We start from the raw sequence: 22,450 nt of genomic DNA, 5'->3' as shown, positions 1-22,450 counted from the left end.
CAGCCCCAGCCCCTGATGCTGATCCTAAAGAGGCCCTTATGCTCCTCCTAGGCCTTGCCCTGACACTGTCCCTACCGAAGGCCATGATACTGGTCCTAAAGAAGGCCCAGGTGCTCTCGATAACTAAGGCCTTCAAAGTGTCCCTCGCTCCGTTGCTGACTTTATCCCTTGTCCATAGTTAATGTCCTGCCTCTTACCCTACCTGAAGCCCTAATGCTGTGCCTAACTAAGGCCCTGACTAGTCATCACTAAGGCCCTGACACTGTTTGTAAGTAAGACCCGGAAGCTGTCCCTAATGCAGGCCCTGCTGCCCGCAATAACTAAAGGCCTAACACTATCCTGAGCTAATCTACTGACCCATCTCGAACCAAGGTCCTGACACTATCCCTAAGTCAGCCCTGATGCTGGCCCTAAAGAAAGCCCTGAGGCTGTCCCTAACACAGGCCCTGAAGCTATCCGTAACTGAGGCCTTGACACTCCACCTAACTCAGGCCCTTATCATGTCTTTAACTAAGAGCGTAATGCTAATCCTACAGAGGCCCTGATGGTGCTCCTGAGTCATACCCTGACAGTGTCCCCAGCTAAGGACCTGATGCTAGGCCTCACTCGGGCCCTGTCGCTCTCCCTACGTCAGGCTGTGACGCTGTCCCTACCTGAAGCCCTGACACTGGTTCTAAACAAGGCCGCGATATTCTCCGTAACTAAGGTTTTGACACTATACCTGGGTCATGTCCTGACAGTATACCTAGATCATAAGTTATCCCTGTCTTTAGCTAAAGTCGAGCCTCTTATGGCAACTAAAGCCCTGATGCTATGCTTAACTCAGGCCCTGAATTTAGCCCCAAGGCCGTGCTACTGTCCCTAACTAAGGCACTGATATTGTCCCTAAGAAAGGGCGGTACTCTCTTCCTATCTCTGGCCCTGCAATTATATGTAACAAAGTCTCTGACGCTCGTCCTAACCAAGGCCCTGACACTGTCCCTCACTAAGGCCCTGACACTACTTCTAACTCAGGCCCTGACATTATACCTAACAAAGGCTCTGATGCTAACCCTAACTAAGGCCCTGACAGTGACCCTAACTAAGGCCTTGACACTAGTCTTAAGTAAGGCCCTAGCCCTAGCCCCAGTCCCAGGCCCAGCTCCTGCCCCAGCTCCTACAGAGGCCTTTATGCTCCTCCTAGGCCTTGCCCTGACACTGTCCTTAAGTAAGGCCTTGACACTACTACTAACTCAGGCCGTGATAGTGTCCTTAACTAAGTCCCTGACAGTGTCCCTGACTTATTGCCTGACTCTCCTCCTAACTCTGGCCCTGCCATTATACATAACAAAGGCTCTGATGCTAACCCTAACTAAGGCCCTGACAGTGACCCTAACTAAGGCCTTGACACTATTCCTAACTAAGGCCCTGGCCTAACCCTAGCCCTAGCCCTCCCCTACCCCATCCCCATCCCCAGCCCCAGCCCCAGCCCCTGATGCTGATCCTAAAGAGGCCCTTATGCTCCTCCTAGGCCTTGCCCTGATACTGTCCTTAACTCAGGATTTGACACTACTACCAGCTGAGGCCGTGATACTGTCCCTAACTAAGGCCCTGACAGTGTCCCCAACTAACGGCCTGACTATTCTCCTAACTCTGGCCCTGATTTATACATAACAAAGTCTCTGACACTCGTCCTAACCAAGGCCCTGACACTCTCCCTAACAAAGGCTCTGATGGTAGTCCTAACCAAGGCCCTGACACTGTCCTAACTTATGCCCTGACACTACACCTAACATAGGCTCTGACACTGTTCCTAAGAGAGGCAGTGATTCCACTCCTAACTCGGGCCCTGACACTGTCCGTAAATAAGGCCCTGACACTACTCCTAAATCAGGCCCTGACAGAATACCGAACAAAGGCTGTGATGCTAGTTGTACGAAAGGCCCTGACACTGTCCCTCACTAAGGCCCTGACACTACTTCTAACTCAGGCCCTGACATTATACCTAACGAAGGCTCTGATGCTAACCCTAACTAAGGCCTTGACACTATTCCTAAGTAAGGCCCTAGCACTAGCCCTAGCCCCAGCCCCAGCCCCAGCCCCAGCCCCAGCCCCATCCCCAGTCCCAGCTCCTGCCCCAGCTCCTACAGAGGCCTTTATGCTTCTCCTAGGCCTTGGCCTGACACTGTCCTTAAGTAAGGCCTTGACACTACTACTAACTCAGGCCGTGATACTGTCCCTAACTAAGTCCCTGACAGTGTCCCTGACTAATTGCCTGACTCTCCTCCTAACTCTGGCCCTGCCATTATACATAACAAAGGCTCTAACGCTCGTCCTTACCAAGGACCTGACACTGTCCCTCACTAAGGCCCTGACACTACTTCTAACTCAAGCTCTGACATTATACCTAACAAAGGCTCTGATGCTAACCCTAAGTAAGGCCCTGACAGTGACCCTAAGTAAGGCCTTGACACTATTCCTAACTAAGGCCCTAGCCCTAACCCTAGCCCTAGCCCTCCCCTAGCCCATCCCCATCCCCATCCCCATCCCGATCCCGAGCCCCAGCCCCAGCTCCAGCCCCAGGCCTAGCCCCAGCCCCAGCCCCTGATGCTGATCCTAAAGAGGCCCTTATGCTCCTCCTAGGCCTTGCCCTGACACTGTCCCTACCGAAGGCCATGATACTGGTCCTAAAGAAGGCCCAGGTGCTCTCGATAACTAAGGCCTTCAAAGTGTCCCTCGCTCCGTTGCTGACTTTATCCCTTGTCCATAGTTAATGTCCTGCCTCTTACCCTACCTGAAGCCCTAATGCTGTGCCTAACTAAGGCCCTGACTAGTCATCACTAAGGCCCTGACACTGTTTGTAAGTAAGACCCGGAAGCTGTCCCTAATGCAGGCCCTGCTGCCCGCAATAACTAAAGGCCTAACACTATCCTGAGCTAATCTACTGACCCATCTCGAACCAAGGTCCTGACACTATCCCTAAGTCAGCCCTGATGCTGGCCCTAAAGAAAGCCCTGAGGCTGTCCCTAACACAGGCCCTGAAGCTATCCGTAACTGAGGCCTTGACACTCCACCTAACTCAGGCCCTTATCATGTCTTTAACTAAGAGCGTAATGCTAATCCTACAGAGGCCCTGATGGTGCTCCTGAGTCATACCCTGACAGTGTCCCCAGCTAAGGACCTGATGCTAGGCCTCACTCGGGCCCTGTCGCTCTCCCTACGTCAGGCTGTGACGCTGTCCCTACCTGAAGCCCTGACACTGGTTCTAAACAAGGCCGCGATATTCTCCGTAACTAAGGTTTTGACACTATACCTGGGTCATGTCCTGACAGTATACCTAGATCATAAGTTATCCCTGTCTTTAGCTAAAGTCGAGCCTCTTATGGCAACTAAAGCCCTGATGCTATGCTTAACTCAGGCCCTGAATTTAGCCCCAAGGCCGTGCTACTGTCCCTAACTAAGGCACTGATATTGTCCCTAAGAAAGGGCGGTACTCTCTTCCTATCTCTGGCCCTGCAATTATATGTAACAAAGTCTCTGACGCTCGTCCTAACCAAGGCCCTGACACTGTCCCTCACTAAGGCCCTGACACTACTTCTAACTCAGGCCCTGACATTATACCTAACAAAGGCTCTGATGCTAACCCTAACTAAGGCCCTGACAGTGACCCTAACTAAGGCCTTGACACTAGTCTTAAGTAAGGCCCTAGCCCTAGCCCCAGTCCCAGGCCCAGCTCCTGCCCCAGCTCCTACAGAGGCCTTTATGCTCCTCCTAGGCCTTGCCCTGACACTGTCCTTAAGTAAGGCCTTGACACTACTACTAACTCAGGCCGTGATAGTGTCCTTAACTAAGTCCCTGACAGTGTCCCTGACTTATTGCCTGACTCTCCTCCTAACTCTGGCCCTGCCATTATACATAACAAAGGCTCTGATGCTAACCCTAACTAAGGCCCTGACAGTGACCCTAACTAAGGCCTTGACACTATTCCTAACTAAGGCCCTGGCCTAACCCTAGCCCTAGCCCTCCCCTACCCCATCCCCATCCCCAGCCCCAGCCCCAGCCCCTGATGCTGATCCTAAAGAGGCCCTTATGCTCCTCCTAGGCCTTGCCCTGATACTGTCCTTAACTCAGGATTTGACACTACTACCAGCTGAGGCCGTGATACTGTCCCTAACTAAGGCCCTGACAGTGTCCCCAACTAACGGCCTGACTATTCTCCTAACTCTGGCCCTGATTTATACATAACAAAGTCTCTGACACTCGTCCTAACCAAGGCCCTGACACTCTCCCTAACAAAGGCTCTGATGGTAGTCCTAACCAAGGCCCTGACACTGTCCTAACTTATGCCCTGACACTACACCTAACATAGGCTCTGACACTGTTCCTAAGAGAGGCACTGATTCCACTCCTAACTCAGGCCCTGACACTGTCCGTAAATAAGGCCCTGACACTACTCCTAAATCAGGCCCTGACAGAATACCGAACAAAGGCTGTGATGCTAGTTGTACGAAAGGCCCTGACACTGTCCCTCACTAAGGCCCTGACACTACTTCTAACTCAGGCCCTGACATTATACCTAACGAAGGCTCTGATGCTAACCCTAACTAAGGCCTTGACACTATTCCTAAGTAAGGCCCTAGCACTAGCCCTAGCCCCAGCCCCAGCCCCAGCCCCATGCCCAGTCCCAGCTCCTGCCCCAGCTCCTACAGAGGCCTTTATGCTTCTCCTAGGCCTTGGCCTGACACTGTCCTTAAGTAAGGCCTTGACACTACTACTAACTCAGGCCGTGATACTGTCCCTAACTAAGTCCCTGACAGTGTCCCTGACTAATTGCCTGACTCTCCTCCTAACTCTGGCCCTGCCATTATACATAACAAAGGCTCTAACGCTCGTCCTTACCAAGGACCTGACACTGTCCCTCACTAAGGCCCTGACACTACTTCTAACTCAAGCTCTGACATTATACCTAACAAAGGCTCTGATGCTAACCCTAAGTAAGGCCCTGACAGTGACCCTAAGTAAGGCCTTGACACTATTCCTAACTAAGGCCCTAGCCCTAACCCTAGCCCTAGCCCTCCCCTAGCCCATCCCCATCCCCATCCCGAGCCCCAGCCCCAGCTCCAGCCCCAGGCCTAGCCCCAGCCCCAGCCCCTGATGCTGATCCTAAAGAGGCCCTTATGCTCCTCCTAGGCCTTGCCCTGACACTGTCCCTACCGAAGGCCATGATACTGGTCCTAAAGAAGGCCCAGGTGCTCTCGATAACTAAGGCCTTCAAAGTGTCCCTCGCTCCGTTGCTGACTTTATCCCTTGTCCATAGTTAATGTCCTGCCTCTTACCCTACCTGAAGCCCTAATGCTGTGCCTAACTAAGGCCCTGACTAGTCATCACTAAGGCCCTGACACTGTTTGTAAGTAAGACCCGGAAGCTGTCCCTAATGCAGGCCCTGCTGCCCGCAATAACTAAAGGCCTAACACTATCCTGAGCTAATCTACTGACCCATCTCGAACCAAGGTCCTGACACTATCCCTAAGTCAGCCCTGATGCTGGCCCTAAAGAAAGCCCTGAGGCTGTCCCTAACACAGGCCCTGAAGCTATCCGTAACTGAGGCCTTGACACTCCACCTAACTGAGGCCCTTATCATGTCTTTAACTAAGAGCGTAATGCTAATCCTACAGAGGCCCTGATGGTGCTCCTGAGTCATACCCTGACAGTGTCCCCAGCTAAGGACCTGATGCTAGGCCTCACTCGGGCCCTGTCGCTCTCCCTACGTCAGGCTGTGACGCTGTCCCTACCTGAAGCCCTGACACTGGTTCTAAACAAGGCCGCGATATTCTCCGTAACTAAGGTTTTGACACTATACCTGGGTCATGTCCTGACAGTATACCTAGATCATAAGTTATCCCTGTCTTTAGCTAAAGTCGAGCCTCTTATGGCAACTAAAGCCCTGATGCTATGCTTAACTCAGGCCCTGAATTTAGCCCCAAGGCCGTGCTACTGTCCCTAACTAAGGCACTGATATTGTCCCTAAGAAAGGGCGGTACTCTCTTCCTATCTCTGGCCCTGCAATTATATGTAACAAAGTCTCTGACGCTCGTCCTAACCAAGGCCCTGACACTGTCCCTCACTAAGGCCCTGACACTACTTCTAACTCAGGCCCTGACATTATACCTAACAAAGGCTCTGATGCTAACCCTAACTAAGGCCCTGACAGTGACCCTAACTAAGGCCTTGACACTAGTCTTAAGTAAGGCCCTAGCCCTAGCCCCAGTCCCAGGCCCAGCTCCTGCCCCAGCTCCTACAGAGGCCTTTATGCTCCTCCTAGGCCTTGCCCTGACACTGTCCTTAAGTAAGGCCTTGACACTACTACTAACTCAGGCCGTGATAGTGTCCTTAACTAAGTCCCTGACAGTGTCCCTGACTTATTGCCTGACTCTCCTCCTAACTCTGGCCCTGCCATTATACATAACAAAGGCTCTGATGCTAACCCTAACTAAGGCCCTGACAGTGACCCTAACTAAGGCCTTGACACTATTCCTAACTAAGGCCCTGGCCTAACCCTAGCCCTAGCCCTCCCCTACCCCATTCCCATTCCCATCCCCATCCCCAGTCCCAGCCCCTGATGCTGATCCTAAAGAGGCCCTTATGCTCCTCCTAGGCCTTGCCCTGATACTGTCCTTAACTCAGGATTTGACACTACTACCAGCTGAGGCCCTGATACTGTCCCTAACTAAGGCCCTGACAGTGTCCCCAACTAACGGCCTGACTATTCTCCTAACTCTGGCCCTGATTTATACATAACAAAGTCTCTGACACTCGTCCTAACCAAGGCCCTGACACTCTCCCTAACAAAGGCTCTGATGGTAGTCCTAACCAAGGCCCTGACACTGTCCTAACTTATGCCCTGACACTACACCTAACATAGGCTCTGACACTGTTCCTAAGAGAGGCACTGATTCCACTCCTAACTCAGGCCCTGACACTGTCCGTAAATAAGGCCCTGACACTACTCCTAAATCAGGCCCTGACAGAATACCGAACAAAGGCTGTGATGCTAGTTGTACGAAAGGCCCTGACACTGTCCCTCACTAAGGCCCTGACACTACTTCTAACTCAGGCCCTGACATTATACCTAACGAAGGCTCTGATGCTAACCCTAACTAAGGCCTTGACACTATTCCTAAGTAAGGCCCTAGCACTAGCCCTAGCCCCAGCCCCAGCCCCAGCCCCAGCCCCAGCCCCAGTCCCAGTCCCAGCTCCTGCCCCAGCTCCTACAGAGGCCTTTATGCTTCTCCTAGGCCTTGGCCTGACACTGTCCTTAAGTAAGGCCTTGACACTACTACTAACTCAGGCCGTGATACTGTCCCTAACTAAGTCCCTGACAGTGTCCATGACTAATTGCCTGACTCTCCTCCTAACTCTGGCCCTGCCATTATACATAACAAAGGCTCTAACGCTCGTCCTTACCAAGGACCTGACACTGTCCCTCAGTAAGGCCCTGACACTACTTCTAACTCAAGCTCTGACATTATACCTAACAAAGGCTCTGATGCTAACCCTAAGTAAGGCCCTGACAGTGACCCTAAGTAAGGCCTTGACACTATTCCTAACTAAGGCCCTAGCCCTAACCCTAGCCCTAGCCCTCCCCTAGCCCATCCCCATCCCCATCCCCATCCCCATCCCGATCCCGAGCCCCAGCCCCAGCTCCAGCCCCAGGCCTAGCCCCAGCCCCAGCCCCTGATGCTGATCCTAAAGAGGCCCTTATGCTCCTCCTAGGCCTTGCCCTGACACTGTCCCTACCGAAGGCCATGATACTGGTCCTAAAGAAGGCCCAGGTGCTCTCGATAACTAAGGCCTTCAAAGTGTCCCTCGCTCCGTTGCTGACTTTATCCCTTGTCCATAGTTAATGTCCTGCCTCTTACCCTACCTGAAGCCCTAATGCTGTGCCTAACTAAGGCCCTGACTAGTCATCACTAAGGCCCTGACACTGTTTGTAAGTAAGACCCGGAAGCTGTCCCTAATGCAGGCCCTGCTGCCCGCAATAACTAAAGGCCTAACACTATCCTGAGCTAATCTACTGACCCATCTCGAACCAAGGTCCTGACACTATCCCTAAGTCAGCCCTGATGCTGGCCCTAAAGAAAGCCCTGAGGCTGTCCCTAACACAGGCCCTGAAGCTATCCGTAACTGAGGCCTTGACACTCCACCTAACTCAGGCCCTTATCATGTCTTTAACTAAGAGCGTAATGCTAATCCTACAGAGGCCCTGATGGTGCTCCTGAGTCATACCCTGACAGTGTCCCCAGCTAAGGACCTGATGCTAGGCCTCACTCGGGCCCTGTCGCTCTCCCTACGTCAGGCTGTGACGCTGTCCCTACCTGAAGCCCTGACACTGGTTCTAAACAAGGCCGCGATATTCTCCGTAACTAAGGTTTTGACACTATACCTGGGTCATGTCCTGACAGTATACCTAGATCATAAGTTATCCCTGTCTTTAGCTAAAGTCGAGCCTCTTATGGCAACTAAAGCCCTGATGCTATGCTTAACTCAGGCCCTGAATTTAGCCCCAAGGCCGTGCTACTGTCCCTAACTAAGGCACTGATATTGTCCCTAAGAAAGGGCGGTACTCTCTTCCTATCTCTGGCCCTGCAATTATATGTAACAAAGTCTCTGACGCTCGTCCTAACCAAGGCCCTGACACTGTCCCTCACTAAGGCCCTGACACTACTTCTAACTCAGGCCCTGACATTATACCTAACAAAGGCTCTGATGCTAACCCTAACTAAGGCCCTGACAGTGACCCTAACTAAGGCCTTGACACTAGTCTTAAGTAAGGCCCTAGCCCTAGCCCCAGTCCCAGGCCCAGCTCCTGCCCCAGCTCCTACAGAGGCCTTTATGCTCCTCCTAGGCCTTGCCCTGACACTGTCCTTAAGTAAGGCCTTGACACTACTACTAACTCAGGCCGTGATAGTGTCCTTAACTAAGTCCCTGACAGTGTCCCTGACTTATTGCCTGACTCTCCTCCTAACTCTGGCCCTGCCATTATACATAACAAAGGCTCTGATGCTAACCCTAACTAAGGCCCTGACAGTGACCCTAACTAAGGCCTTGACACTATTCCTAACTAAGGCCCTGGCCTAACCCTAGCCCTAGCCCTCCCCTACCCCATCCCCAGCCCCAGCCCCAGCCCCTGATGCTGATCCTAAAGAGGCCCTTATGCTCCTCCTAGGCCTTGCCCTGATACTGTCCTTAACTCAGGATTTGACACTACTACCAGCTGAGGCCCTGATACTGTCCCTAACTAAGGCCCTGACAGTGTCCCCAACTAACGGCCTGACTATTCTCCTAACTCTGGCCCTGATTTATACATAACAAAGTCTCTGACACTCGTCCTAACCAAGGCCCTGACACTCTCCCTAACAAAGGCTCTGATGGTTGTCCTAACCAAGGCCCTGACACTGTCCTAACTTATGCCCTGACACTACACCTAACATAGGCTCTGACACTGTTCCTAAGAGAGGCACTGATTCCACTCCTAACTCAGGCCCTGACACTGTCCGTAAATAAGGCCCTGACACTACTCCTAAATCAGGCCCTGACAGAATACCGAACAAAGGCTGTGATGCTAGTTGTACGAAAGGCCCTGACACTGTCCCTCACTAAGGCCCTGACACTACTTCTAACTCAGGCCCTGACATTATACCTAACGAAGGCTCTGATGCTAACCCTAACTAAGGCCTTGACACTATTCCTAAGTAAGGCCCTAGCACTAGCCCTAGCCCCAGCCCCAGCCCCAGCCCCAGCCCCATGCCCAGTCCCAGCTCCTGCCCCAGCTCCTACAGAGGCCTTTATGCTTCTCCTAGGCCTTGGCCTGACACTGTCCTTAAGTAAGGCCTTGACACTACTACTAACTCAGGCCGTGATACTGTCCCTAACTAAGTCCCTGACAGTGTCCCTGACTAATTGCCTGACTCTCCTCCTAACTCTGGCCCTGCCATTATACATAACAAAGGCTCTAACGCTCGTCCTTACCAAGGACCTGACACTGTCCCTCACTAAGGCCCTGACACTACTTCTAACTCAAGCTCTGACATTATACCTAACAAAGGCTCTGATGCTAACCCTAAGTAAGGCCCTGACAGTGACCCTAAGTAAGGCCTTGACACTATTCCTAACTAAGGCCCTAGCCCTAGCCCTAGCCCTAGCCCTCCCCTAGCCCATCCCCATCCCCATCCCGAGCCCCAGCCCCAGCTCCAGCCCCAGGCCTAGCCCCAGCCCCAGCCCCTGATGCTGATCCTAAAGAGGCCCTTATGCTCCTCCTAGGCCTTGCCCTGACACTGTCCCTACCGAAGGCCATGATACTGGTCCTAAAGAAGGCCCAGGTGCTCTCGATAACTAAGGCCTTCAAAGTGTCCCTCGCTCCGTTGCTGACTTTATCCCTTGTCCATAGTTAATGTCCTGCCTCTTACCCTACCTGAAGCCCTAATGCTGTGCCTAACTAAGGCCCTGACTAGTCATCACTAAGGCCCTGACACTGTTTGTAAGTAAGACCCGGAAGCTGTCCCTAATGCAGGCCCTGCTGCCCGCAATAACTAAAGGCCTAACACTATCCTGAGCTAATCTACTGACCCATCTCGAACCAAGGTCCTGACACTATCCCTAAGTCAGCCCTGATGCTGGCCCTAAAGAAAGCCCTGAGGCTGTCCCTAACACAGGCCCTGAAGCTATCCGTAACTGAGGCCTTGACACTCCACCTAACTGAGGCCCTTATCATGTCTTTAACTAAGAGCGTAATGCTAATCCTACAGAGGCCCTGATGGTGCTCCTGAGTCATACCCTGACAGTGTCCCCAGCTAAGGACCTGATGCTAGGCCTCACTCGGGCCCTGTCGCTCTCCCTACGTCAGGCTGTGACGCTGTCCCTACCTGAAGCCCTGACACTGGTTCTAAACAAGGCCGCGATATTCTCCGTAACTAAGGTTTTGACACTATACCTGGGTCATGTCCTGACAGTATACCTAGATCATAAGTTATCCCTGTCTTTAGCTAAAGTCGAGCCTCTTATGGCAACTAAAGCCCTGATGCTATGCTTAACTCAGGCCCTGAATTTAGCCCCAAGGCCGTGCTACTGTCCCTAACTAAGGCACTGATATTGTCCCTAAGAAAGGGCGGTACTCTCTTCCTATCTCTGGCCCTGCAATTATATGTAACAAAGTCTCTGACGCTCGTCCTAACCAAGGCCCTGACACTGTCCCTCACTAAGGCCCTGACACTACTTCTAACTCAGGCCCTGACATTATACCTAACAAAGGCTCTGATGCTAACCCTAACTAAGGCCCTGACAGTGACCCTAACTAAGGCCTTGACACTAGTCTTAAGTAAGGCCCTAGCCCTAGCCCCAGTCCCAGGCCCAGCTCCTGCCCCAGCTCCTACAGAGGCCTTTATGCTCCTCCTAGGCCTTGCCCTGACACTGTCCTTAAGTAAGGCCTTGACACTACTACTAACTCAGGCCGTGATAGTGTCCTTAACTAAGTCCCTGACAGTGTCCCTGACTTATTGCCTGACTCTCCTCCTAACTCTGGCCCTGCCATTATACATAACAAAGGCTCTGATGCTAACCCTAACTAAGGCCCTGACAGTGACCCTAACTAAGGCCTTGACACTATTCCTAACTAAGGCCCTGGCCTAACCCTAGCCCTAGCCCTCCCCTACCCCATTCCCATCCCCATCCCCAGCCCCAGCCCCTGATGCTGATCCTAAAGAGGCCCTTATGCTCCTCCTAGGCCTTGCCCTGATACTGTCCTTAACTCAGGATTTGACACTACTACCAGCTGAGGCCGTGATACTGTCGCTAACTAAGGCCCTGACAGTGTCCCCAACTAACGGCCTGACTATTCTCCTAACTCTGGCCCTGATTTATACATAACAAAGTCTCTGACACTCGTCCTAACCAAGGCCCTGACACTCTCCCTAACAAAGGCTCTGATGGTAGTCCTAACCAAGGCCCTGACACTGTCCTAACTTATGCCCTGACACTACACCTAACATAGGCTCTGACACTGTTCCTAAGAGAGGCACTGATTCCACTCCTAACTCAGGCCCTGACACTGTCCGTAAATAAGGCCCTGACACTACTCCTAAATCAGGCCCTGACAGAATACCGAACAAAGGCTGTGATGCTAGTTGTACGAAAGGCCCTGACACTGTCCCTCACTAAGGCCCTGACACTACTTCTAACTCAGGCCCTGACATTATACCTAACGAAGGCTCTGATGCTAACCCTAACTAAGGCCTTGACACTATTCCTAAGTAAGGCCCTAGCACTAGCCCTAGCCCCAGCCCCAGCCCCAGCCCCATGCCCAGTCCCAGCTCCTGCCCCAGCTCCTACAGAGGCCTTTATGCTTCTCCTAGGCCTTGGCCTGACACTGTCCTTAAGTAAGGCCTTGACACTACTACTAACTCAGGCCGTGATACTGTCCCTAACTAAGTCCCTGACAGTGTCCCTGACTAATTGCCTGACTCTCCTCCTAACTCTGGCCCTGCCATTATACATAACAAAGGCTCTAACGCTCGTCCTTACCAAGGACCTGACACTGTCCCTCACTAAGGCCCTGACACTACTTCTAACTCAAGCTCTGACATTATACCTAACAAAGGCTCTGATGCTAACCCTAAGTAAGGCCCTGACAGTGACCCTAAGTAAGGCCTTGACACTATTCCTAACTAAGGCCCTAGCCCTAACCCTAGCCCTAGCCCTCCCCTAGCCCATCTCCATCCCCATCCCCATCCCCATCCCGAGCCCCAGCCCCAGCTCCAGCCCCAGGCCTAGCCCCAGCCCCAGCCCCTGATGCTGATCCTAAAGAGGCCCTTATGCTCCTCCTAGGCCTTGCCCTGACACTGTCCCTACCGAAGGCCATGATACTGGTCCTAAAGAAGGCCCAGGTGCTCTCGATAACTAAGGCCTTCAAAGTGTCCCTCGCTCCGTTGCTGACTTTATCCCTTGTCCATAGTTAATGTCCTGCCTCTTACCCTACCTGAAGCCCTAATGCTGTGCCTAACTAAGGCCCTGACTAGTCATCACTAAGGCCCTGACACTGTTTGTAAGTAAGACCCGGAAGCTGTCCCTAATGCAGGCCCTGCTGCCCGCAATAACTAAAGGCCTAACACTATCCTGAGCTAATCTACTGACCCATCTCGAACCAAGGTCCTGACACTATCCCTAAGTCAGCCCTGATGCTGGCCCTAAAGAAAGCCCTGAGGCTGTCCCTAACACAGGCCCTGAAGCTATCCGTAACTGAGGCCTTGACACTCCACCTAACTGAGGCCCTTATCATGTCTTTAACTAAGAGCGTAATGCTAATCCTACAGAGGCCCTGATGGTGCTCCTGAGTCATACCCTGACAGTGTCCCCAGCTAAGGACCTGATGCTAGGCCTCACTCGGGCCCTGTCGCTCTCCCTACGTCAGGCTGTGACGCTGTCCCTACCTGAAGCCCTGACACTGGTTCTAAACAAGGCCGCGATATTCTCCGTAACTAAGGTTTTGACACTATACCTGGGTCATGTCCTGACAGTATACCTAGATCATAAGTTATCCCTGTCTTTAGCTAAAGTCGAGCCTCTTATGGCAACTAAAGCCCTGATGCTATGCTTAACTCAGGCCCTGAATTTAGCCCCAAGGCCGTGCTACTGTCCCTAACTAAGGCACTGATATTGTCCCTAAGAAAGGGCGGTACTCTCTTCCTATCTCTGGCCCTGCAATTATATGTAACAAAGTCTCTGACGCTCGTCCTAACCAAGGCCCTGACACTGTCCCTCACTAAGGCCCTGACACTACTTCTAACTCAGGCCCTGACATTATACCTAACAAAGGCTCTGATGCTAACCCTAACTAAGGCCCTGACAGTGACCCTAACTAAGGCCTTGACACTAGTCTTAAGTAAGGCCCTAGCCCTAGCCCCAGTCCCAGGCCCAGCTCCTGCCCCAGCTCCTACAGAGGCCTTTATGCTCCTCCTAGGCCTTGCCCTGACACTGTCCTTAAGTAAGGCCTTGACACTACTACTAACTCAGGCCGTGATAGTGTCCTTAACTAAGTCCCTGACAGTGTCCCTGACTTATTGCCTGACTCTCCTCCTAACTCTGGCCCTGCCATTATACATAACAAAGGCTCTGATGCTAACCCTAACTAAGGCCCTGACAGTGACCCTAACTAAGGCCTTGACACTATTCCTAACTAAGGCCCTGGCCTAACCCTAGCCCTAGCCCTCCCCTACCCCATTCCCATCCCCATCCCCAGCCCCAGCCCCTGATGCTGATCCTAAAGAGGCCCTTATGCTCCTCCTAGGCCTTGCCCTGATACTGTCCTTAACTCAGGATTTGACACTACTACCAGCTGAGGCCGTGATACTGTCGCTAACTAAGGCCCTGACAGTGTCCCCAACTAACGGCCTGACTATTCTCCTAACTCTGGCCCTGATTTATACATAACAAAGTCTCTGACACTCGTCCTAACCAAGGCCCTGACACTCTCCCTAACAAAGGCTCTGATGGTAGTCCTAACCAAGGCCCTGACACTGTCCTAACTTATGCCCTGACACTACACCTAACATAGGCTCTGACACTGTTCCTAAGAGAGGCACTGATTCCACTCCTAACTCAGGCCCTGACACTGTCCGTAAATAAGGCCCTGACACTACTCCTAAATCAGGCCCTGACAGAATACCGAACAAAGGCTGTGATGCTAGTTGTACGAAAGGCCCTGACACTGTCCCTCACTAAGGCCCTGACACTACTTCTAACTCAGGCCCTGACATTATACCTAACGAAGGCTCTGATGCTAACCCTAACTAAGGCCTTGACACTATTCCTAAGTAAGGCCCTAGCACTAGCCCTAGCCCCAGCCCCAGCCCCAGCCCCATGCCCAGTCCCAGCTCCTGCCCCAGCTCCTACAGAGGCCTTTATGCTTCTCCTAGGCCTTGGCCTGACACTGTCCTTAAGTAAGGCCTTGACACTACTACTAACTCAGGCCGTGATACTGTCCCTAACTAAGTCCCTGACAGTGTCCCTGACTAATTGCCTGACTCTCCTCCTAACTCTGGCCCTGCCATTATACATAACAAAGGCTCTAACGCTCGTCCTTACCAAGGACCTGACACTGTCCCTCACTAAGGCCCTGACACTACTTCTAACTCAAGCTCTGACATTATACCTAACAAAGGCTCTGATGCTAACCCTAAGTAAGGCCCTGACAGTGACCCTAAGTAAGGCCTTGACACTATTCCTAACTAAGGCCCTAGCCCTAACCCTAGCCCTAGCCCTCCCCTAGCCCATCCCCATCCCCATCCCGAGCCCCAGCCCCAGCTCCAGCCCCAGGCCTAGCCCCAGCCCCAGCCCCTGATGCTGATCCTAAAGAGGCCCTTATGCTCCTCCTAGGCCTTGCCCTGACACTGTCCCTACCGAAGGCCATGATACTGGTCCTAAAGAAGGCCCAGGTGCTCTCGATAACTAAGGCCTTCAAAGTGTCCCTCGCTCCGTTGCTGACTTTATCCCTTGTCCATAGTTAATGTCCTGCCTCTTACCCTACCTGAAGCCCTAATGCTGTGCCTAACTAAGGCCCTGACTAGTCATCACTAAGGCCCTGACACTGTTTGTAAGTAAGACCCGGAAGCTGTCCCTAATGCAGGCCCTGCTGCCCGCAATAACTAAAGGCCTAACACTATCCTGAGCTAATCTACTGACCCATCTCGAACCAAGGTCCTGACACTATCCCTAAGTCAGCCCTGATGCTGGCCCTAAAGAAAGCCCTGAGGCTGTCCCTAACACAGGCCCTGAAGCTATCCGTAACTGAGGCCTTGACACTCCACCTAACTCAGGCCCTTATCATGTCTTTAACTAAGAGCGTAATGCTAATCCTACAGAGGCCCTGATGGTGCTCCTGAGTCATACCCTGACAGTGTCCCCAGCTAAGGACCTGATGCTAGGCCTCACTCGGGCCCTGTCGCTCTCCCTACGTCAGGCTGTGACGCTGTCCCTACCTGAAGCCCTGACACTGGTTCTAAACAAGGCCGCGATATTCTCCGTAACTAAGGTTTTGACACTATACCTGGGTCATGTCCTGACAGTATACCTAGATCATAAGTTATCCCTGTCTTTAGCTAAAGTCGAGCCTCTTATGGCAACTAAAGCCCTGATGCTATGCTTAACTCAGGCCCTGAATTTAGCCCCAAGGCCGTGCTACTGTCCCTAACTAAGGCACTGATATTGTCCCTAAGAAAGGGCGGTACTCTCTTCCTATCTCTGGCCCTGCAATTATATGTAACAAAGTCTCTGACGCTCGTCCTAACCAAGGCCCTGACACTGTCCCTCACTAAGGCCCTGACACTACTTCTAACTCAGGCCCTGACATTATACCTAACAAAGGCTCTGATGCTAACCCTAACTAAGGCCCTGACAGTGACCCTAACTAAGGCCTTGACACTAGTCTTAAGTAAGGCCCTAGCCCTAGCCCCAGTCCCAGGCCCAGCTCCTGCCCCAGCTCCTACAGAGGCCTTTATGCTCCTCCTAGGCCTTGCCCTGACACTGTCCTTAAGTAAGGCCTTGACACTACTACTAACTCAGGCCGTGATAGTGTCCTTAACTAAGTCCCTGACAGTGTCCCTGACTTATTGCCTGACTCTCCTCCTAACTCTGGCCCTGCCATTATACATAACAAAGGCTCTGATGCTAACCCTAACTAAGGCCCTGACAGTGACCCTAACTAAGGCCTTGACACTATTCCTAACTAAGGCCCTGGCCTAACCCTAGCCCTAGCCCTCCCCTACCCCATTCCCATCCCCATCCCCAGCCCCAGCCCCTGATGCTGATCCTAAAGAGGCCCTTATGCTCCTCCTAGGCCTTGCCCTGATACTGTCCTTAACTCAGGATTTGACACTACTACCAGCTGAGGCCGTGATACTGTCGCTAACTAAGGCCCTGACAGTGTCCCCAACTAACGGCCTGACTATTCTCCTAACTCTGGCCCTGATTTATACATAACAAAGTCTCTGACACTCGTCCTAACCAAGGCCCTGACACTCTCCCTAACAAAGGCTCTGATGGTAGTCCTAACCAAGGCCCTGACACTGTCCTAACTTATGCCCTGACACTACACCTAACATAGGCTCTGACACTGTTCCTAAGAGAGGCACTGATTCCACTCCTAACTCAGGCCCTGACACTGTCCGTAAATAAGGCCCTGACACTACTCCTAAATCAGGCCCTGACAGAATACCGAACAAAGGCTGTGATGCTAGTTGTACGAAAGGCCCTGACACTGTCCCTCACTAAGGCCCTGACACTACTTCTAACTCAGGCCCTGACATTATACCTAACGAAGGCTCTGATGCTAACCCTAACTAAGGCCTTGACACTATTCCTAAGTAAGGCCCTAGCACTAGCCCTAGCCCCAGCCCCAGCCCCATGCCCAGTCCCAGCTCCTGCCCCAGCTCCTACAGAGGCCTTTATGCTTCTCCTAGGCCTTGGCCTGACACTGTCCTTAAGTAAGGCCTTGACACTACTACTAACTCAGGCCGTGATACTGTCCCTAACTAAGTCCCTGACAGTGTCCCTGACTAATTGCCTGACTCTCCTCCTAACTCTGGCCCTGCCATTATACATAACAAAGGCTCTAACGCTCGTCCTTACCAAGGACCTGACACTGTCCCTCACTAAGGCCCTGACACTACTTCTAACTCAAGCTCTGACATTATACCTAACAAAGGCTCTGATGCTAACCCTAAGTAAGGCCCTGACAGTGACCCTAAGTAAGGCCTTGACACTATTCCTAACTAAGGCCCTAGCCCTAACCCTAGCCCTAGCCCTCCCCTAGCCCATCCCCATCCCCATCCCGAGCCCCAGCCCCAGCTCCAGCCCCAGGCCTAGCCCCAGCCCCAGCCCCTGATGCTGATCCTAAAGAGGCCCTTATGCTCCTCCTAGGCCTTGCCCTGACACTGTCCCTACCGAAGGCCATGATACTGGTCCTAAAGAAGGCCCAGGTGCTCTCGATAACTAAGGCCTTCAAAGTGTCCCTCGCTCCGTTGCTGACTTTATCCCTTGTCCATAGTTAATGTCCTGCCTCTTACCCTACCTGAAGCCCTAATGCTGTGCCTAACTAAGGCCCTGACTAGTCATCACTAAGGCCCTGACACTGTTTGTAAGTAAGACCCGGAAGCTGTCCCTAATGCAGGCCCTGCTGCCCGCAATAACTAAAGGCCTAACACTATCCTGAGCTAATCTACTGACCCATCTCGAACCAAGGTCCTGACACTATCCCTAAGTCAGCCCTGATGCTGGCCCTAAAGAAAGCCCTGAGGCTGTCCCTAACACAGGCCCTGAAGCTATCCGTAACTGAGGCCTTGACACTCCACCTAACTCAGGCCCTTATCATGTCTTTAACTAAGAGCGTAATGCTAATCCTACAGAGGCCCTGATGGTGCTCCTGAGTCATACCCTGACAGTGTCCCCAGCTAAGGACCTGATGCTAGGCCTCACTCGGGCCCTGTCGCTCTCCCTACGTCAGGCTGTGACGCTGTCCCTACCTGAAGCCCTGACACTGGTTCTAAACAAGGCCGCGATATTCTCCGTAACTAAGGTTTTGACACTATACCTGGGTCATGTCCTGACAGTATACCTAGATCATAAGTTATCCCTGTCTTTAGCTAAAGTCGAGCCTCTTATGGCAACTAAAGCCCTGATGCTATGCTTAACTCAGGCCCTGAATTTAGCCCCAAGGCCGTGCTACTGTCCCTAACTAAGGCACTGATATTGTCCCTAAGAAAGGGCGGTACTCTCTTCCTATCTCTGGCCCTGCAATTATATGTAACAAAGTCTCTGACGCTCGTCCTAACCAAGGCCCTGACACTGTCCCTCACTAAGGCCCTGACACTACTTCTAACTCAGGCCCTGACATTATACCTAACAAAGGCTCTGATGCTAACCCTAACTAAGGCCCTGACAGTGACCCTAACTAAGGCCTTGACACTAGTCTTAAGTAAGGCCCTAGCCCTAGCCCCAGTCCCAGGCCCAGCTCCTGCCCCAGCTCCTACAGAGGCCTTTATGCTCCTCCTAGGCCTTGCCCTGACACTGTCCTTAAGTAAGGCCTTGACACTACTACTAACTCAGGCCGTGATAGTGTCCTTAACTAAGTCCCTGACAGTGTCCCTGACTTATTGCCTGACTCTCCTCCTAACTCTGGCCCTGCCATTATACATAACAAAGGCTCTGATGCTAACCCTAACTAAGGCCCTGACAGTGACCCTAACTAAGGCCTTGACACTATTCCTAACTAAGGCCCTGGCCTAACCCTAGCCCTAGCCCTCCCCTACCCCATCCCCATCCCCAGCCCCAGCCCCAGCCCCTGATGCTGATCCTAAAGAGGCCCTTATGCTCCTCCTAGGCCTTGCCCTGATACTGTCCTTAACTCAGGATTTGACACTACTACCAGCTGAGGCCCTGATACTGTCCCTAACTAAGGCCCTGACAGTGTCCCCAACTAACGGCCTGACTATTCTCCTAACTCTGGCCCTGATTTATACATAACAAAGTCTCTGACACTCGTCCTAACCAAGGCCCTGACACTCTCCCTAACAAAGGCTCTGATGGTAGTCCTAACCAAGGCCCTGACACTGTCCTAACTTATGCCCTGACACTACACCTAACATAGGCTCTGACACTGTTCCTAAGAGAGGCACTGATTCCACTCCTAACTCAGGCCCTGACACTGTCCGTAAATAAGGCCCTGACACTACTCCTAAATCAGGCCCTGACAGAATACCGAACAAAGGCTGTGATGCTAGTTGTACGAAAGGCCCTGACACTGTCCCTCACTAAGGCCCTGACACTACTTCTAACTCAGGCCCTGACATTATACCTAACGAAGGCTCTGATGCTAACCCTAACTAAGGCCTTGACACTATTCCTAAGTAAGGCCCTAGCACTAGCCCTAGCCCCAGCCCCAGCCCCATGCCCAGTCCCAGCTCCTGCCCCAGCTCCTACAGAGGCCTTTATGCTTCTCCTAGGCCTTGGCCTGACACTGTCCTTAAGTAAGGCCTTGACACTACTACTAACTCAGGCCGTGATACTGTCCCTAACTAAGTCCCTGACAGTGTCCCTGACTAATTGCCTGACTCTCCTCCTAACTCTGGCCCTGCCATTATACATAACAAAGGCTCTAACGCTCGTCCTTACCAAGGACCTGACACTGTCCCTCACTAAGGCCCTGACACTACTTCTAACTCAAGCTCTGACATTATACCTAACAAAGGCTCTGATGCTAACCCTAAGTAAGGCCCTGACAGTGACCCTAAGTAAGGCCTTGACACTATTCCTAACTAAGGCCCTAGCCCTAACCCTAGCCCTAGCCCTCCCCTAGCCCATCCCCATCCCCATCCCGAGCCCCAGCCCCAGCTCCAGCCCCAGGCCTAGCCCCAGCCCCAGCCCCTGATGCTGATCCTAAAGAGGCCCTTATGCTCCTCCTAGGCCTTGCCCTGACACTGTCCCTACCGAAGGCCATGATACTGGTCCTAAAGAAGGCCCAGGTGCTCTCGATAACTAAGGCCTTCAAAGTGTCCCTCGCTCCGTTGCTGACTTTATCCCTTGTCCATAGTTAATGTCCTGCCTCTTACCCTACCTGAAGCCCTAATGCTGTGCCTAACTAAGGCCCTGACTAGTCATCACTAAGGCCCTGACACTGTTTGTAAGTAAGACCCGGAAGCTGTCCCTAATGCAGGCCCTGCTGCCCGCAATAACTAAAGGCCTAACACTATCCTGAGCTAATCTACTGACCCATCTCGAACCAAGGTCCTGACACTATCCCTAAGTCAGCCCTGATGCTGGCCCTAAAGAAAGCCCTGAGGCTGTCCCTAACACAGGCCCTGAAGCTATCCGTAACTGAGGCCTTGACACTCCACCTAACTCAGGCCCTTATCATGTCTTTAACTAAGAGCGTAATGCTAATCCTACAGAGGCCCTGATGGTGCTCCTGAGTCATACCCTGACAGTGTCCCCAGCTAAGGACCTGATGCTAGGCCTCACTCGGGCCCTGTCGCTCTCCCTACGTCAGGCTGTGACGCTGTCCCTACCTGAAGCCCTGACACTGGTTCTAAACAAGGCCGCGATATTCTCCGTAACTAAGGTTTTGACACTATACCTGGGTCATGTCCTGACAGTATACCTAGATCATAAGTTATCCCTGTCTTTAGCTAAAGTCGAGCCTCTTATGGCAACTAAAGCCCTGATGCTATGCTTAACTCAGGCCCTGAATTTAGCCCCAAGGCCGTGCTACTGTCCCTAACTAAGGCACTGATATTGTCCCTAAGAAAGGGCGGTACTCTCTTCCTATCTCTGGCCCTGCAATTATATGTAACAAAGTCTCTGACGCTCGTCCTAACCAAGGCCCTGACACTGTCCCTCACTAAGGCCCTGACACTACTTCTAACTCAGGCCCTGACATTATACCTAACAAAGGCTCTGATGCTAACCCTAACTAAGGCCCTGACAGTGACCCTAACTAAGGCCTTGACACTAGTCTTAAGTAAGGCCCTAGCCCTAGCCCCAGTCCCAGGCCCAGCTCCTGCCCCAGCTCCTACAGAGGCCTTTATGCTCCTCCTAGGCCTTGCCCTGACACTGTCCTTAAGTAAGGCCTTGACACTACTACTAACTCAGGCCGTGATAGTGTCCTTAACTAAGTCCCTGACAGTGTCCCTGACTTATTGCCTGACTCTCCTCCTAACTCTGGCCCTGCCATTATACATAACAAAGGCTCTGATGCTAACCCTAACTAAGGCCCTGACAGTGACCCTAACTAAGGCCTTGACACTATTCCTAACTAAGGCCCTGGCCTAACCCTAGCCCTAGCCCTCCCCTACCCCATCCCCATCCCCAGCCCCAGCCCCAGCCCCTGATGCTGATCCTAAAGAGGCCCTTATGCTCCTCCTAGGCCTTGCCCTGATACTGTCCTTAACTCAGGATTTGACACTACTACCAGCTGAGGCCCTGATACTGTCCCTAACTAAGGCCCTGACAGTGTCCCCAACTAACGGCCTGACTATTCTCCTAACTCTGGCCCTGATTTATACATAACAAAGTCTCTGACACTCGTCCTAACCAAGGCCCTGACACTCTCCCTAACAAAGGCTCTGATGGTAGTCCTAACCAAGGCCCTGACACTGTCCTAACTTATGCCCTGACACTACACCTAACATAGGCTCTGACACTGTTCCTAAGAGAGGCACTGATTCCACTCCTAACTCAGGCCCTGACACTGTCCGTAAATAAGGCCCTGACACTACTCCTAAATCAGGCCCTGACAGAATACCGAACAAAGGCTGTGATGCTAGTTGTACGAAAGGCCCTGACACTGTCCCTCACTAAGGCCCTGACACTACTTCTAACTCAGGCCCTGACATTATACCTAACGAAGGCTCTGATGCTAACCCTAACT

Source organism: Hyperoodon ampullatus, assembly GCF_949752795.1.
Source record: "Hyperoodon ampullatus genome assembly, chromosome: 10".
Taxonomy (NCBI): Eukaryota; Metazoa; Chordata; class Mammalia; order Artiodactyla; family Ziphiidae; genus Hyperoodon; species Hyperoodon ampullatus.
This window is presented reverse-complemented; position numbering follows the sequence as displayed.